Source organism: Arachis duranensis, chromosome 7 (assembly GCF_000817695.3).
Source record: "Arachis duranensis cultivar V14167 chromosome 7, aradu.V14167.gnm2.J7QH, whole genome shotgun sequence".
NCBI classification, from domain to species: Eukaryota; Viridiplantae; Streptophyta; class Magnoliopsida; order Fabales; family Fabaceae; genus Arachis; species Arachis duranensis.
The window spans coordinates 15,171,878-15,177,898 of NC_029778.3; the positions used below are offsets into that span (position 1 = coordinate 15,171,878).

Genomic DNA, 6,021 nt, shown 5'->3' on the forward strand with positions numbered 1-6,021 from the left:
ATATTTTTTTAAATACTTGAAGAATTTAATGAGTTATGCTAACAAATAGACAAAATATTATTATATATGATAGAAAAAATATTAGAAATTGATTTATATATTAAAATGTTTATTTTTAAAATTTTTTAAGATTGATTTAGGTAATTATTTCACTAAAATATTAACTGAAAACTAATTTATTTATCAAAAAAATATTTTAAAAATATTTTTATGTATTAATTTTTTTAAATTAAAATATCGACTTTAAAATATTTGAGAACGAATTTGGGTAAATTATCTTACAAAATATATAGGGAAAAAGACAAATAAGTTCCTAACTTTTAAATTTTTGACAAATACATCCCTAACAAAATTTAAATACAAAAAAGTTCCTGACTTTAACAAACGGAGGACAATTTAGTCCTTCCGTCTATTTCTCTCTCATACACCAAACGGAACTGGTTGACGTGGCTGAAACGGTGTCCAGGTGTCCGTTACGGTGCCACGCTGGAAGGGAAATAAAGTTTGAAGGACAAATAGGTCCTTGAGAATTTAGTTCATTATACTTCTATTATGCTTCTATTATAAGAATTTAGTTTACAAAATTATGCTTGTATTTTGAAATCTAGTTAACTTGTTGTATTCTACAATTTAAATTATTTGTATTAAAATTGTAGAAATTAGGCTTGTTCCTGTTTTTACTTTTTTTTCTTAAATTGCATTAGTTCAGTTTTAGTGCATTTGAATATTATATTAGAACTAATATTTATTATCGAGAATAATTTTTTTAAAATTATAGTTCACTTTGTTCTAATGGTATAAATTATGCATGGCACAAAGCATTTATAAAATCAAACTACCTTTACAAAAAAGTCGTAAGTTGACAAAAGTCTCTGACTAAGAAGACCAAGATATCTGCAGATAAAAAATTAAATAATAAGATTTTTAGTTATTATTTTTATATGAAAAAGTCTAATTTTTTATTAATTAATTAATTTTAGCATTTGTTATCTAAAATTTAAAATAACTTAATGTGTATACTTTTACATTTAAAATATTTTAATTGTAAAAAAATATCGGATGATATATTTTGATTTGTCAAATTACTAATATAAAATATAATTATATATAGAGTAAAAATAGTAGAGAGAAATAGAAAAATGGAGAGAGGTAGATGAGAGAATTTAGGAAAGGAGTTTATTAATTTTGAAAAAAAATATTTTCTCTCAATTTTAATAAAAGTGACATGTTACACATTTGATTATTAAATTAGCTAGTAATATATGATATATAATATAGGTATATTTCAATTTGATAGTAATATATGATACATATAGAAGCATAATAAACTAAATTCTCAAGAACATATTTACCCTTCGAACTTTATTTGAAAAATGACGTCAAGGACTTATTTGTACTTCGAACTTTATTCCCCTTTCAGCGTGGCACCGTAACAAACACCTGGACACCGTTTCAGTCACGTCAGCCAGTTTCATTTGGTGTATGAGAGGCAAATAGACGGAAGAACTAAATTGTCTTTCGTTTGGTAAAGTCAGAAATTTTTTTGCATTTAAATTTTGTCAGAAATGTATTTGTCAAAAATTTAAAAAGTCAGGTACCCGTCTGTCTTTTTCCCAAATATATATTCATACTTTACTAGTGCCCAAGGTTTGAAAAACCGGATGGGTCATCAAATCGTTCTAACTACTGATTCACTGGTCCAACCGGTCTAACTGATGGTTCAACCGAAAAAATTATTTTAAAATAAAATAATAAATAAATTATAAATAAACATCCCAAAAAAATCAATAAATCATCAACACAAAAGAATTATGGAATATATTTATTGCTATAATATATAATTGTTTAATAGTTAATACATTGATAATTAATATATTTTGTCATCTATCATTGGCATTTTATTTTAATATTGAGAAGTGCTACACATATAAGTCATGGAATGGCACCAAAAAATGAGGTAGTTAAGGCTACACAAACTAACAATACTCTCTATTTGTTGTGGGCAGTGACCTTCATTGCCTTTTCCATTGAAATCCTCACAGGTTCAGCCATTAACTGCAAGTTTTCAATAAAGTGTAATTTAACACCGTATTCATTGATAGTGCTTTCATCTGAAGCAACTCCTCAATCTTTTCTCGCATCAGTTCCATCAAGGATTGCACCTCTTTGGACTTTTTTTTTGAAGTCATCGATGCTGAATGCAAAGACAGTTACATACTTCACTCCTAATTCATAACAATACCTAAGCATGGAAATGAGAGATGAAAATCCAGCCTTATGACCAATCCCTTCAGCCAAGTTACTCTTCTTTGCAAACCTTCGATTCCCATCCATGATAAAAGCAATATGATGTGGCACATGACCCATAGATAATATGCCGAATATGCATCTCCTAAGACAGCTGGATAAACCTCCAAGTAGGTTGCTTGTAATACCTCCAGTATCTTTGTGCATGGATGTGTTCCGCAATGCAACTCAAAGTGTCTAAGATAAATCTGCCAGAAGAAAACTTTGTTATAAGTTAGCATTAGAAAGAGTTAAAGCAACAGAAGCACATTATCAAGATACAAGCTCAACAGCTAAAGCAATAACAATGTCAAACATAAATGCAATACAGAAAATCAGTAAGAAACAAAAGAAGAAAGAAAAAATAAGCAGCAACAAAAGTTAAATACCACCAACAAATAATCACTATAAACCCTGAAATCAACAACTATTTCAACAAAAATTAAGAAACATCATACTTAAAAATTAAAAAACGGCAACAGCAGCATAACAAATCCATTTTAATCAACAATTTCAACAACACAAAATCAATGATTTAATTAATTTCAGATTCAGAAATCACAAATTAGAGTATCAGACATTCAAAACACTAAAATAGACTCAACAGTGATGACACTAAATTAAATAGAGCATTAGCAAGGAAGAAGAAGAAGAACATTAGCAACATTATTTGAACAAAAAATTCAGAAATTAAAAGTAAGAAGAAGAACCGAGCATTCAAATAATTTACTAAATTTTACTTTGTTTAGTTTCTGAATGCTCGGTTCTTCTTCTTACTTTTAATTTCTAAATTTTTTGTTCAAATAATGTTGCTAATGCTCTTCTTCTTCTTTTTTGTTAATGCTCTGCTTAATTTAGTGTCATCACTGTTGAGTCTGTTTCAATATTTTGAATATCTGATACTCTAATTTGTGATTTCTAAATCTAAAATTAATAAAATCATTGATTTTGTGTTATTGAAATTGTTAATTAAAATAAATTTGTTATGCTGCTGTTGCCATTTTTTAATTTTTAAGTATGATGTTTCTTAATTTTTGTTGAAATAGTTGTTGATTTCAGAGTTTATAGTGATTATTTGTTGGTGGTATTTAACTTTTGTTGCTGCTTCTTTTTTCTTTCTTCTTTTGTTTCTTACTGATTTTCTATATTGCATTTATGTTTAACATTATTATTGCTTTAGCTGTTGAGCTTGTATCTTGATAATGTGCTTCGGTTGCTTTAACTCTTTCTAATGCTAACTTATAACAAAGTTTTCTTCTGGCAGATTTATCTTAGACACTTTGAGTTGCATTGCGAAACACATCCATGCACAAAGATACGTATTACAAGCAACCGGCTTGGAGGTTTATCCAGCTGTCTTAGGAGATCCATATGCGGCATCAATATCAATATCAACGACCACATCAAAACCACACCGTTTTCCGCAATTGCCATCACCACAGTAATAACGTAAAAAATTTACCAACTCATACTTGATTCTAATCTTCTATGAACCAGCAACACATACAAAAAATAATTTATTTAAAAAGTTTTACATTTTTCTTTTCCTTAAAAGTTTTAAATAATTGTAAATATTCTTATGACATACACTACTGTGCTTTAATAATGCAATTAGGAAGAAATATTTGTGATGATGATAAGAATTAAGAACAAACGAAGTCCACATAGATTGGCAGTCATGGTAGTTTTATCGTATGACCAAGCACTAAACTCGGTTAATTAATAATGTTATGAATACATAGAGAAAAAGTTTTCTTGACCCAGTAAAAGCTAAGCAGCTTAACAAACAGAGAGGCATCTATTTTCGCTTTGGTGCTCGCAAGTCACAACACTAAGCAGAGGAATCTTCATCCAAAACACAAACCATGTTTTTAACGGTTAAGATATTCAAAAATCATCAAAATTTCTAAACTACTATCGAACAAAATAAAAAAGTGGCATATATAACAAGATCAGGAGACATATAGCCCAGCAACCAACTAGTTTAAATATGAAACTATACTAAATTCATACAATTGCATATTCCACAAATGCTCGATACACTTCGTCCTGTTTTAGATAATGTATCATCCTTCGCTATCTGAAAAATAACATAGAAAGTAGAAAGGGTGAAACAAATATTCTTCGGATAAAAAATAATCCATCCATTTAATTATTTTCAGCCAATAGGATTATTAAAAATTATTTGCTTTTAACTTCAAGAAAAACATAACTCACAGACAATAGTTTGACTTAGCATAGTATTCCCTTTTATTGTTTTGTTCTATAATTCTCATAGGTGAGTTATGTTTCTTCTTGAAGTTAATCATCTGCCATAGAAGTACACCAAATACTTGAAACTTAAAAAGTTATAGCGATATACAGACTTGTGCTAAAATCACTCATAATCTTACTATGACAGAATAAGAACAAGCCAAACTAACAATAACATTAAAACTTAGAAAAACTGAAACTAAGCTGCAGGAAAATCAAAATTGAAAGACTGTCAAATTAATTTTTTTGTGAGTTGGATTTTGGTGAACAAGTGAACTAAAACCTCCATTTTGCTTCCCTTTCCTCCAACTCCCAAACATAAAATTCTTGAATCAATGGAGATAAATATATATCATACAATACTAAAATGCCATGAACCTAAACATGTCAAAATAAAATCAAAATGCCAGAATCCAAAAAAACAAAAAAGCAACCAAGATATATACCTAGGAGGACGACGAGCTATTTGCTTGATATATCAACTTAGCCTGTTCGGCGTAGAATTCAGCTATCTCCACATACAATCTATTTTCAGCGTCTTTGAACTTCCTCCACCTAGCCTCGATGTCTTCCCTCTTTGAGACTCCAAGTAACTCTATTCCCTTTCTAATATAATCTTCACCGAAAGGCTTACCAAAAGTCCCATCGTACCTCAACATTGAAGTCAAAGCTAAACTAGTCACAGAAAATTCACTCATCCTTCTACCTTCATTTGAATCCAAAGGTTCAGAATTTAGTTTGGACTTTGCTTCAGCTTTTCCTTTTGAATGGGGCACTAGCGCCTTCTTCGCAGCCTTCTCATTATTAACTGTATCCTTTTTCGCAGTTTCCTTGAGAACTGCTTCACCGCCACGGCCATCGTGGCCCCAAACATTCTTTCCCAACTGAAGTGCTTCCAACTCGTGCGGCTTTAAGGTTGTCCCCTTGCCGTTCTTCTCTTTTACTAGGTTGTTCTCAAACTTCTTCTTCAGCCGGCGGATCTTATCCTTCAATTGCATGCATGATACATTTGCCCGAATCAAATTTGACCCCTTCATAAAATCGTAAAATTCATCAGCGCATTTATAGGGTTCCTTCCCTGTTTTCGCGATGAACTCAGACAGGCCTTTCAAGATCCCTATCTCATCTTCCTCGCTGAAAACCCTCTGAAAGAGGGATTTGGATTTCTGCGCATCCTCCTGTGCCTTCTTCACACGTTTTGGTTGCTCCGAGTGGTCGATACCGTTTTCAGCTGCGCGCTTTGACCCGGATTTGGTTTGACTAACAGAAGCCGAAGGTTGAGACTTCAACATTGGAGAGAGTTTAGAAGATGACGAGGGTTTGGAAACCTTTTGCGGTTGAGGCTTCCTGGGAACCAGCACGTGTTTCTCACGTTCATCTTCGCCTTGGTCTGTGTCTTCGTCCTCGTCAGATGAAGTTGCTGCTTCTTCTTCCTCGCTGCTATCTTCTTGTTCGGGCTGAGGCCTGGGAACCTGCGATTCG

General features: G+C 31.5%; 1 protein-coding gene across 3 annotated transcripts in view; it reads right to left on the bottom strand.

Annotated features, from left to right (window-relative positions):
• Positions 1-6,021, bottom strand: part of LOC107458074 (probable transcription factor At1g61730) — a 29,217-nt gene that overhangs the window by 12,269 nt on the left and 10,927 nt on the right. Inside the window, exon 2 of one of the 3 annotated variants that reach the window (XM_052251898.1) lies at positions 3,954-4,366. The exons of the other annotated variants lie outside the window; for them this stretch is intronic. The gene's annotated coding sequence lies outside the window, so the exon portion shown is untranslated. Of the gene's footprint in view, positions 1-3,953; positions 4,367-6,021 lie in introns of those variants that run through there. 3 annotated transcript variants of the gene reach the window in all.